At 39.0% G+C, this 11,706-nt stretch overlaps 1 protein-coding gene across 1 annotated transcript in view; it reads right to left on the reverse strand.

Moving 5' to 3' along the window:
• Positions 1 to 11,369: 11,369 nt before the first annotated feature.
• Positions 11,370 to 11,706, reverse strand: part of LOC140947076 (leucine-rich repeat-containing protein 23-like) — a 12,084-nt gene continuing 11,747 nt past the window's right edge. Inside the window, exon 11 of the mRNA XM_073396161.1 lies at positions 11,370 to 11,706. This exon is cut by the window's right edge and continues 306 nt beyond it. The gene's annotated coding sequence lies outside the window, so the exon portion shown is untranslated.

Below are 11,706 nucleotides of genomic sequence, written 5' to 3' on the forward strand. Positions count from 1 at the left end.
CGCGTCTTATTTTTCCTCGTATAAATGGCCCTATATTGTCCTATTTCCTTTGAAAGAGCATCTTTCATCGCTTGATCAATGCAAGGTGTTTGTTATAGAAATACTACAAGATACGCACCTTCTTATCCATGGCTCTAGTTCCTGAACTAGTTTCTGATTTATCAATGTCGGCGCATGTCACTGCAAGTTCGCGAAGTTCCAACAACAGACTGTTGTCGTTGTCAATCTGTTAAAATTGAAGTGAAGAAGCATAACCTGGAAGCTAAAAGTTTGCATTCATCAAACACCCAAATTTGTGGTGAAGATCTTTTTTTTTGTCTGTTTTCAGTGCAACGCAGCTGATAATTTTTTTTTGCATGTGTTTGTTACATATAAGTTGGACCACTTTTGTATGGGGAAACCCAGTTACAAAGTCAGCACCCACGTAATATGCTCCAACTGCGTCACCTAGATAGTTTTATCATCGCGCACATCACACCCGGCAATATCAAACTGTAAAATGACTGCTAGTTGAACCGGCGCATCGACTTCAAGTTTTTTTTTCAACTTATGCATTTAGCGTTGAGCTAATTTTTTACCTAAATATATTCAGGAATAACTAGAACCATCTTTGTCGTGGCGTCTTTTCACCTTCTCACAGGAAAAAGGGATCATTTTCTGAAGGTAAATGACGTTGTTTGCTGTGACGTTGAATTAGTCTTGGGAAAATCTAATAAATAATTTCGTTCAGCTCAAGTTTGCTCTCAGATTATTAGTAACAAAAGGAACATGCAAAATAATGATGAAGCAATATAATTAAAATTTCCTTGATCATGAAAATTCTAAGAGCAATAAGCACTTTATTAATTCTATACCAGCAGACGCCTCTTTTCCCTGATATTCCATGAAAAAAAAGCCTCTGTTAGCAGGGAACTGTATTAAAAGATCAACCCTGCGATACCTCAAGTTCAGCCAAATAGTTTCTTAGAGTATTTGGGACTTTGCTTTCACAAGTCTAAATGAAGTTTGGTCTTGAAATGACGGCAGAAATATTTACTCTCGCAGGGGATGATGGTTTACGAGAAAGACACTCATAAATATACAGTCAATCACTTCCTACTCTCGCGTTACAAGCAACCGTTGAAACCAGATCACACTGACTCTCTTGTGAGAAAGAAAATTTACTTTCCAAACTCGTAACGTGAGCTTGGGACGTCTGTGGGTGCAAATGCTGAATGCGGAAAGAGTTGCGAAATTCTTTTTGCTTGCGACGCTGACAAGCGTTTTGACATGAAAGTCAAATGCTCGACTGGGCGCGGGCCCCACTTGGGTCAAATTCCCCACTGTGCGGAGAAAAACTCCAGTCAAAAACTTGGGATATGCCCGGGGGGATGGGCGGTGTTAGAATTGACTGGTACATCAGGCAACTACGCGGGCTGGATTCAAACCGGACTCGTATCTTTAGATCTAACTACGTGACGACGCTGAATCCCAGAGTGACAAAGTATATAAAATAATGGAAAAACAACAACAGCAAGAACTACTACAGCTGCTGATCATCGGCTTTTACCAATGACGGTAAAGAGGAAAAGGATACTGCTAATCCTTGATTGCACCAGCTGATGGTCTCCTCGAAGAAGTTCAGTTTGGCAGGGGCATTCGCTCCTGAAAAAGTGTAAATATTTAAAATAATTAGTCAAACGCACCCTGACTCAGTTTAAAATTTGTTCTAGTTTACGCCCAGATGAGACTGATGGCTAATTCCTATTTTTTTACACAACTGTTAAAGAAAACCCAAACCTAGTAAGTATTAATATTGTCCAGCTATTTGAAAAATCAGAACCACATTCACGACATATAAGGATTCCGTTTTTTAGGGGCATTATCTCAAACAGTTTACCAGTATTTTGTGTAAGTTGCGCTACACTTCGTAAGCGGCTAGGGCCTCCTCAGTGATACACAATGGACTTAAACTAGGGAAAGAGAGGTATCAGTGCATTGTTTAAGCTTAAGCGCATGTCACAATCATCGGTTTTTAAGCAATCTTCCTCAAAGAACACAGACATTAATCAAACCTTATAAGTTTCGTTACACTTCTTTCCCATAAATATGTCAAAACACTTTTTCATTGTCTAAACATTTTTCATGCATTATAGTGATTACGCCCTCTTTAATTAAAGCCGAGAGTGGTGATGTGAGCACTTCACTGGTCAGTAGCCAGGTTTTATGAACAGATGAAGCTTTTGCGAGCGCAAAGGGCGAATGGCAAGGCAAGGTGTTGCAGTCTCCTGATAGCCAACATAATATTGAAAAAACAAAGAAGTAGCCTCTATTGCTATAGCCCTGCTTCACTCCAAGCCAAAATGGGTGGAATCATCTGCAGTATACCCTAACAACGTCTTTCCTAACTTAACCTTAATATAGCTTGAAAACAATAGAAAATTCTAACAGGTAGTTGCGAAGGTTAAACGCGCATAACGCAGCTGAATCCACCCCCACCCAATACTCTGCTGATGGTTCTGAGAGAATATTTCAGTGACTTTTAAAATAGACCTTATTCACGATACCCGCCAGCTTTGAACGCGCAAAAGGTCTGATGACATAAAAAAGAAATTTCACTTGCTTTCTCAGGGGACAAACAAGTGATAAAATCTGTCAATACAAGAAATCGCGGTCGAGTTTGTTTATTCTAGACAACGAAAAAGGACGAAGTACTTATCTTAAAAACGATAATTGCAAATTAATGATTGGTAGAAGTCAGTCGTTGTTATTTTTTTTTTTAACGCAGTAGCGAACGTATATGTCCTCACAGCAAGCAACAATGATGTGAAACTTGTTCAAATTTAACTGTTGCCTTAAATTGTCGTATCGTGTTGAGAAAATAAACGTATTGGCAAATTTATTACTTGTTTACCCCCTGAAATACCATGTGACATTGCTTTTATCCCGTCTATCCTAGAGCGCGTGCAAAGATGGCTGGTATCGTGACTAAGGTCGGTTACTACCTGCTATTATTGCTTTAAGCAATAATGGTCGAATGTCAGTGGCTGCTTTTGCATCTATATATCATTGTGTCACAGTAGCTTCCTATATTGTTCAAGAGTAAAGCCCATTGGTTGATGATAATTAAAACGGTAAGGCATGCGTAAGAATTTAAAGCAAATATAGTGACTCAAAAGTACCAAGCCTGTCACAAATATGAAATCGAAACAAGTAGCTAGCTACAATTACAAGCAGGGCGAAGAAATCAGTGAACTGCCGTGTTCCTTTTCATTTGTATTTTTTATAGTTTATCCTTAAAGGGGCGCTATGCCACGCTACCCCCTTAAACATGTCTCAGCATCAAATTTAAATGAATTAAAAAGATACATGGTACAGTTTTATCATTTAAGACTAGATTAGATTTAGGCGTTGAAACTGTTTCCTGTTGTCTGTTGCTGAGGATAGCAAAGATGGACATGGATTAAAAGGCACCAACTTTAGCACAGAATTGGCCTAAATCAGTAACTAATTCACATTCGCATAAAAGCCACCCTATGCCTTTTGATGGATAAGTTATGGGTGAAAAATTTTGCATAAGGCATAAGGTGGGCTGATAGAGAGAATTTGCCAGCGCCGCTGAAGGGGAGGAGGGTAGGAAACTTGCTTGCCCGTTGTAGAGTAGACTTGCGAGAAGACGGCGAATTTGTTTGCTAGGGCGTATAAAAGGCCTGAGAATTTCCCTGGGGACCGTAAAGGACCAATAGACTGCTTCCCGAGGGAGCACGCAGTAATCTAGTTGATTAAATCGTCACGCGGCGGCTTTTATACGAATGAGAATAGTAATACCCTTGCTGTTTTTGAACAAGCGCAACTAACACCTTCTAATACAGACAAACCTCCGATGTGCGACCAAGCCTCAAAAGTGACCATCTATCCCAAGCGCAACATTTCCCCCCAAAAAATAAATACAGTTAGACAGATGGTAAGATATCAGGACACTTTCTGAGCAAGCGGATAATATTTCCTGTTATTGTAAGTCTCCCATTACTAATTCTCGGGTCTGATCTTTAACCGGTACAAAATCGAAGATGGTTTCCTTCGTCAGTTGCTTTAAGCAGTTAGTGCTCGTGTGGTTGCGAGCAAAAGAAAGTGATTTTGTGGCTGGAAAAGGTCCCTTTATAGGCAAAAAAGGAACGCGTTGTTAGAGAAAGTAAACAATTAGATGTCAAGCCCGGTAGAGCCGACTATTTGATTGTACCCTGCAAACGACCAATAAGCCGTTCGTCGCTGGGATAGTCACTTACTTTCTGGAGGTTCGATTATATTTGAGTTAATCCAAAGACTACAAAATAAAAGAAAAACTATTTTACGAGAAACTACAAAAAACCCTCACCCAAGCAAAAGTAAACATCTGCTCTGTTGCTGTACAGTTCAGCCATTAGATCTTTGTCCTTGCAGTTCACTTTAATTCCCTCAGTATAAAAGTAAACGGCGTTGCTGTATTCGTCCTTGCTGTACGCTTCATTACCTTCGTTTAAGTAAACCTCTGCTATCGCTAAAAATGGTGGAGAAAATTGAAAGAATATATTGTTAGTGCAGTGTAATTTGCATTCAGGCTCAAACTTGGAAGATGTTACCTTTACTACGGTAAAAAGAGTCAAGCCTCATTAACTAAAATTAATCATTGTTCTCTACCGTTATGGTTAACTCTAGCTAGTGCTCCCTTCCCATCTCAAGAAAGAAAATAGTTTTACTAAAAGCTCAAATGGTCCCTAATGCCATCTAAACCAATATTCAGAACATCGTTTGAAGTGCTGTACTTGTTAATGCGCAAATTACAAAGAGTTTGTGGACATAAACAGTGAACAAGGAATTAAAATCAAATATAAACAGTTTAAACAAGTTGTAAGCTGAAAATCAAAACCAATCACTTCATGAAAACTGTTAATGTTATTGATATCCATCTCTTTTTCTAGGAATAACTGATCTATGTGACTTTTGGGAAAGCCGAACTAATTTCAGGAACATTTTAATTTTTGTTACGTTCTCGTCCTGTGCGAACTTGCTCTTTTATTAGATTTTTTGATAACTAAAATAGCAGGATGTGAAGACCAGAATGGAAACTTCTGATGCTCAGGCATTTGTGTTACCCAGACGCATGAGGCAGCATTGTTAATTTTTTCTTTTAGGTTTTTTCCTCTCAATGATGAGTATTGGACAACCCTCAGTTTTAGCTAGTTTTTAAGGGTTTAGCAATTAATTAGACCGATTTCCGATTTTCTTTCTCCTGAAATTTTACAGTTTTAGCATCTAAGCGGTTGGGACGTTATACACTTAAGAACGTGTTCGCTTTTCGGTTTCTATGAAAAAAAAAAAAGTGGTTTGTAGGCTTTTCATATTACAGTGCTTTTTAATGCATCCCTTATTACTTCTACATCCATCAACATCACGTCACGCAACGCTCCTCCGGGGAGGAGCGTTGCGTGACGAGTGACGACCCTAATAACGGCTGCGAAGGTAGCCTGCGAAGCGCAGACGCATTTCCGGTCGTCGCTTCTCTCCCTCCGAAAAATAGGAGGGAGATTCGGAGGGAGAGAAGCGACGACCGGAAATGCGTCTGCGCTTCGCAGGCTACTGCGAAGGAGACTAGTTGTAGATGAGCATATGTTGGTAACCTGAGAAAATGACCTCTGAAAAATGAGAGCAGAAATTCCATACCTATGATGCGTCACTACTCAGTCGATATGAATAGTTCTTTTGATTGGTTGAAGCAAATTTGCCACGCGGCACGCTTGGTTCAGTACCAACCAGAGGCACTCCCCAGATCTAGGTAGTGACACGTCATCAGTATTGGAATATAAAATTTCAGCGCTCTTTCCTCGGACGGCCTTTTCGCGGGGAAACCAGTGGTAGCTGTTTACTCATGCTACATGGTTGGAGGAAAAATAATATACCAATAGTGTGCTGCACGCGCAAAGCTGCTGTTTTGCTTACGTCGCCGTCAGCAAAGTATAACAAAACAAAACAACGCAAAGCACAACTCGATCCTTACTCGCTAAACTTTTCGGTTCTTTGCTCAGTTACTTGACATCCAGAAGTGCGTTACAGAAACTAGAGTGTGATATGTGAATGACTTGTCCCTTTCGATCCTTTGTGGTCTGTGGTTTTTCGGTTTCCATGGATTTCGGTTTGGTTTCTGTCTTTGTTTTCTTACTGGTTTCTTCCAAGATTTGTTGCTTTAGATAGGTCTTGATGTCATCCTCATATTACCGTTTTTTTTTTTCACTAAGATCGTCGATTTAAAATATGTTTATGGTTTCTTTAGTTCCAACGTCATTGTTAATGTTTATTAGCAGTTCTTAAAACAGTCTCTGTGTTAAATCTTATGTAAAATTTAATTATGTGTTGTAGCCGACGATTACATGTACAGAAGGAATTGCCAAAACATCTAAACTTAGGGGATATGGCCAGCTTTCTTTTTTCACTCGTCCCTTATGTTATGATATTATGAAGCCTCTTTCCTTAAACACTCATCTGTTAACCACGTTATAAGTATTCTCATCTTTTAGAGTGGGGTCGTCAAAATCAAGTACTTGCCCATCACTCTCACTAGCTGCTTTGATTTGACTCTGCGGCATGATCTTAGACTTCCACATACAAGAAAAACAACAGTAAAAGGCATCATCATTATGCAGCGGTACTTGTTAACTATGGTTTAGTTTGCTTCATAGCGCTTTCATTAGACACTAAATTCACCAAGTGCATGTGTTTGGTTCCTCTTAAGATTTTTTATTATTGAAACTGAATATATTTACCAGCCACAATTTTTTCAGTGGAGTCAGATGACTTCATTACGCACTGTTTTGGTTTAGAGACAAACTGGCCTGAACCTAAAGAAAAGTCATCGTCATATTTAGAGTAGATTTATTTTCTCATTAATTAAGATTGGGTAATGATGAAATGCCTCAAGAACTGGTTAAGTTAAAGTTAAGTGTCCAAGTACAACTCCCATTGTTGTGTGAAAATGCCCCACCGCACCCTGAGAGCTGCATAAATCTAGACTCTGAGGGAGGGGAGTAAATGATTGAACTGTGTGCAGAATTCACAAACCTTGAAACCTTTAGCAACATAGTTTTAATCACATTTCCGAATCTTTCGCCAACAATCATAACACAGCATTTCTAAAAAAATAAAAGATGACAAAAAAAGTCTTAGAGATCAGTTTGCAAACATTCAAGAAATATCCAAGCACTTTTCTTAAGACTGAGTGAAAATGTTTTTTTACAGTTAAGGTAACGCAAATTTTGCCCTTAGACTCTACAATTACGGAATTGCGAAACGAACCTTGCAATGATATTCTTTAAATCGTGGCGCCAAATGTGATAAAATTTTGCAGCACATTTTTAAGAATCCTTTGCTGTAGACTTAGACTCGATTAACACCCGCTGTTCCGGGAATCATGAGCCCCAGTTTCTCCCAATCTCGTTCCTAGGGCTTTTTCCTCACTCGAGGCGCACAGGAAAGAATGGTGCGGGAAACCAAGCTGACAGTAGCTTTGCTATAGAAATATTAAATACTCTTCTAAATCTTTTACATTTAAAGTGGTCAGGTGTTTAAAATTTCTACTCGCGATTGCTTCACGGTGGGGAAAAGTCCTCTTTATATGTCTGCGTTGTAAATTTTCGTGTGATAGGCTGTAAAGAAATTGTCCATTTACGATCGGAACAAAACATATGAAGGGTTGAAGTTTACATAGTGACAGTCTTTTGGTTAAGAAGTACACGTATTAAATCAATAAAATACCACAGTACCCTGCTCCCCCCCCCCACCTCCCCCGTTACTAGGACATATGTTTCCTGACTAATGTCCTGCTTTGGGAACAAACAACTTGACAAATACACCAAGGGGATTTAACGAGCCTTTTACCTGTTTTAAAATTTCATTGGCGCACAGGATTCAAGGAATCAAAGTCATTTTATTCACGACTTGATATTTTTCACGGAATTAAGTGTGCATGTCTAGTTATCGCAAACGGTTTTGCCTTTCATGTTCTCTTGGTTGATTATATACATAACGGTAAGAATGATATTTTTCATTGTTTGCCCAATTTATATTGGAAATTGGAAACGTGGCTTAAAGAAAGTTACCTACTCTTTCGCCATTTTTCCATGCCAAATCGTCAAATTTACCAAATTCCGCGTGAAAAAGGCCAAAAGAATTAGCAATTCTCATGTTTTATGTTTTTAAAACACATGGAGAACGTATATAATCGAAGTCAAGCTTCTCGTTTCAATAAATTTATCCATTTGTGTTCCGTGCCGGCTGGAAGAGGGAAAAATCATGGGTTCGTTTTTGTTGGAAAATCCTTATCCGGATTTCCTTGTCCAAAACCGGATTTTTCGTTCTCTTTTTTTTGGTTTAAGGGGGGGGAGGGGGGGGGGGGCGGGGAAACCAAGCACGGATCATAAATCCAGAAAGTCCACGCTTTGGGTGGATTCCTCGGATCAAATACAAATCCCGATTTTTGAGATTCACAGTTTGAACGTTTTTGGGGGAAAGGATTTGAAAAAAGTATTTTTGACCAACGGTTTTCCGAATAAAAATGGTACACAACATATGCCGTACATGTATGACATGTTGGTGGTGCCTTAACTTTGAGCCATAATTAGTTAAACATCACTCCATCTTTGTGATCTATTTACATTTGTAGACTGTTTTTAAACCCTTACTTGGCATGTTCTATTTGAGAAACTTTTGTGTTTCAAGCCGAAATATCACAGGGTCCAGAGGAGTTTTGCGAGAATAAATGAAAAATGTCTATACCTGTCGCTTAGCACGATTAATTAGCCCAATGGGATCTTTATGAATCTAGTGTTTACAAACGATTTCTTCGCTTCTTATCTGACCCAGATCGACTTTTTGAAAATCAATAACCGCAAGCCATATCCTCGCTGGCGCACGGCACGTCGCCCGAAGGGCGACCGAGACACCAAGTGTAAGCCGATCTTGCGAGCCCTCAGTCTCTTGGTTTGCGGTCTATAGAGTGTGTAACGAAACTGTAACGCGATCAAAATAACCCATTTTTTCAGAGGTTTTCGACGGGTTTTGATTTTCTAACAAACACATCTTCTCTGGACTCTGTGGAAATATACACATATTGTACTTATGTTCATACGTAGTTTCATTGCTTTTCCGCCGCGAGGATCAGTTTGTTCTCTTCAGTTTTTCCTCTGTTTTTCTCATCACTTGGAACACGAGGACATGCCGTTGTCATGGTAAATGATCCTTTTTCGGATCTTCCGTTTTTTAGGTAGTGAAGAATCCACATGATCTGAGATTACAAAATTAAATCTATTTTTGGATTCTCCCAGAAAACGCAGCCTAGTCTAAGTTACGACGAAAGGCTGTTATTTCCACGTTACCTGGAAAATGACTGCAAATGGGTCACTCTAATTATTCCTAGTCCTTTATTGATCTTCTCGTGGAAGAGAATAATATGTGATGAAACGGGAAAAATTTGCGCAAATTACACTTCAGTGTTTGGCCATGCTTGTAGGCACATAATGTGATAGAGATACGAAATCATTTGATGTACAATTAGGACCAACAGTAGCTAAGCAAAGTCGATTATTTATTATTTAGCTTACCTGGATTCTTTACGAAGGGTGACCTCAGGGATTCCTTCCAGTTCGCTTTTTTCTCTCAACCACACCTTGATATGATGGTATGGAAGGAACATCGATTGGCTGTAAATAAATAGTCTTTGGAAAGTCATGTGATCGAATAGTTGCGATGTAATTGGATGATGTTTTTTCATGAGAATGTTTGTTCTAACAGCCAATCAGCGTTACGGCCAAAATATGGCCGTAACGAGCGCAAACTTGTAATAGTTTGTATCAGGCCCAATTTCAGCGGTAGCCGTTAGAGAGAATGTATGAGAACCGCTCAAGTTGGGCCTGATCTCAGGTTAGTTTGGTGGTGACGGCCTACCCAGAGTAAAATTTCTCGCTCAAAAAAAGGAAAGGAAAAGAGATGGGAAAACAAATAAAAAAGGCATGACACGTTGAGGTTATTTTTTTCCGGAAAAAACATTCATGGTATTTTACCGAAAACAAAATGTGAAACTGCGAAATTGAAATCGCTGTGGCACGCGGCACTGTAATATAGAATTATAAACATTATGAAACTGCATAAGCACTAACTTGGGCGTTGTTATGAATAAACTATCGTCGTACCGTAATAAGAAATGTAATAAACAGTCTCAACACAACTAGCCTCGAACTAGGCACTATAAGGTGACACTATGGAGCGTGCAAACTGCCGCGAAACTGCTATGAGGTCCTTGTTTGAACACTGATTTTAAAAAAACCACAATCAGTTACTTTGAGACTAGACAGCCAATGATTAAAAGAAAACTGAAGAGTATTTGGTAACTGAAAACATTTCGCAACAACAATGATTTGCAAATCCGTTTTGCAGGGGTTAAGAGGTCAGCTCCGGTGACCGAAAAAATTCCCTTTGATCTTGTCCAACAAAATTTCATTGGGTACAAGCTATCACCGTTTCACTTTAATCGGAAACCACATTTTGTTCATAGAAACAATGTCCTCCTTCACTGTTAATAATGAAATAAGATGGAAAAAGAAAAGTTTCAGAATTTTCTTTTGCGAAGTATACTCGATTTTATTGATTTATTTTAAGTATGACTTAGGGGGAAAAAAGGGGTAATAAAAACCTGCAACTCGTTTTGCAACAAAGCTTTCACTTTACTCGTAAACTTGTTTAAGGTGCTGAACTGCGAACCTAGTGTCTCAGAGAGCACATGCACAACAATTTACACAGGACAGAAATAACGTGTTCAAATTTACTTATGCTTGCGTATTCTACGGTTGGATCAAGTCTGAATTAGGTCAAACTATTCACACAAATATTTTTCCCCCGGTTTCGATACACTTCGCTGCAACTAGTCTGAAACCAGGCTCCGCATTAGGGGAAAAAGGAGATAAAAATCGGCGTGGGCAAAAAAAAAAAAAAAAAAAAAAATTCGGCGAGCGGCAACAGGTTGCAACAAAATGAATGTTTGACTTGCGCAGGCGCTGTTATCCTTCACATGAAAATTTAATGACCAAAACAATTCTCTGCACGCACGTTTCAAGTTTGGACAAATCTTAGGACTACGCGGATTTTCTTTAACTGAAATGTTTCAAAGCAGCCCATAAACTACTGTTTAACGTCAACCAGTCATTCCTTCACGACCCGTGAAACAAACACTTTAGAAGTACGGACAATGAACAATTCAAGGGCAAATAAGTACGCTCTCACTTTAGAGAGGTTTAGAGTTATGATTATGGCAAACGACAGATTTAATTTGAGAATTTCACAAAATAAAAAAAAAACGAGGAGATAAAAACAGTCCAAAACATTTCTTATGGATAAAAATGATGTGAAAACACTAATTTTTGTGTAGAAGTAATGAACAGTAAACGACATGAAAAGGAAAAAAATAGTCACGTGGTACAAATTTCACGTTTTACAGAAGTAAATGTATTCAATAACAATGAAAGTATTGCATGCACCATAGTTTCGTCCCCATCATTATAATAATAGGCTTATTAAGCAACAGAAAGGGAACGTCAGTTGACGGCGGCGCGCAAATCAAACAACTGGCTTGACCAATGGCTGAGCGACAAATGGCCACCGGAAGTCGAGTTTATTTCTTTCCGCGCGCATTCTCGTCGTCAAATG

Source organism: Porites lutea, chromosome 1, assembly GCF_958299795.1.
Source record: "Porites lutea chromosome 1, jaPorLute2.1, whole genome shotgun sequence".
In the NCBI taxonomy this organism is placed as follows: domain Eukaryota; kingdom Metazoa; phylum Cnidaria; class Anthozoa; order Scleractinia; family Poritidae; genus Porites; species Porites lutea.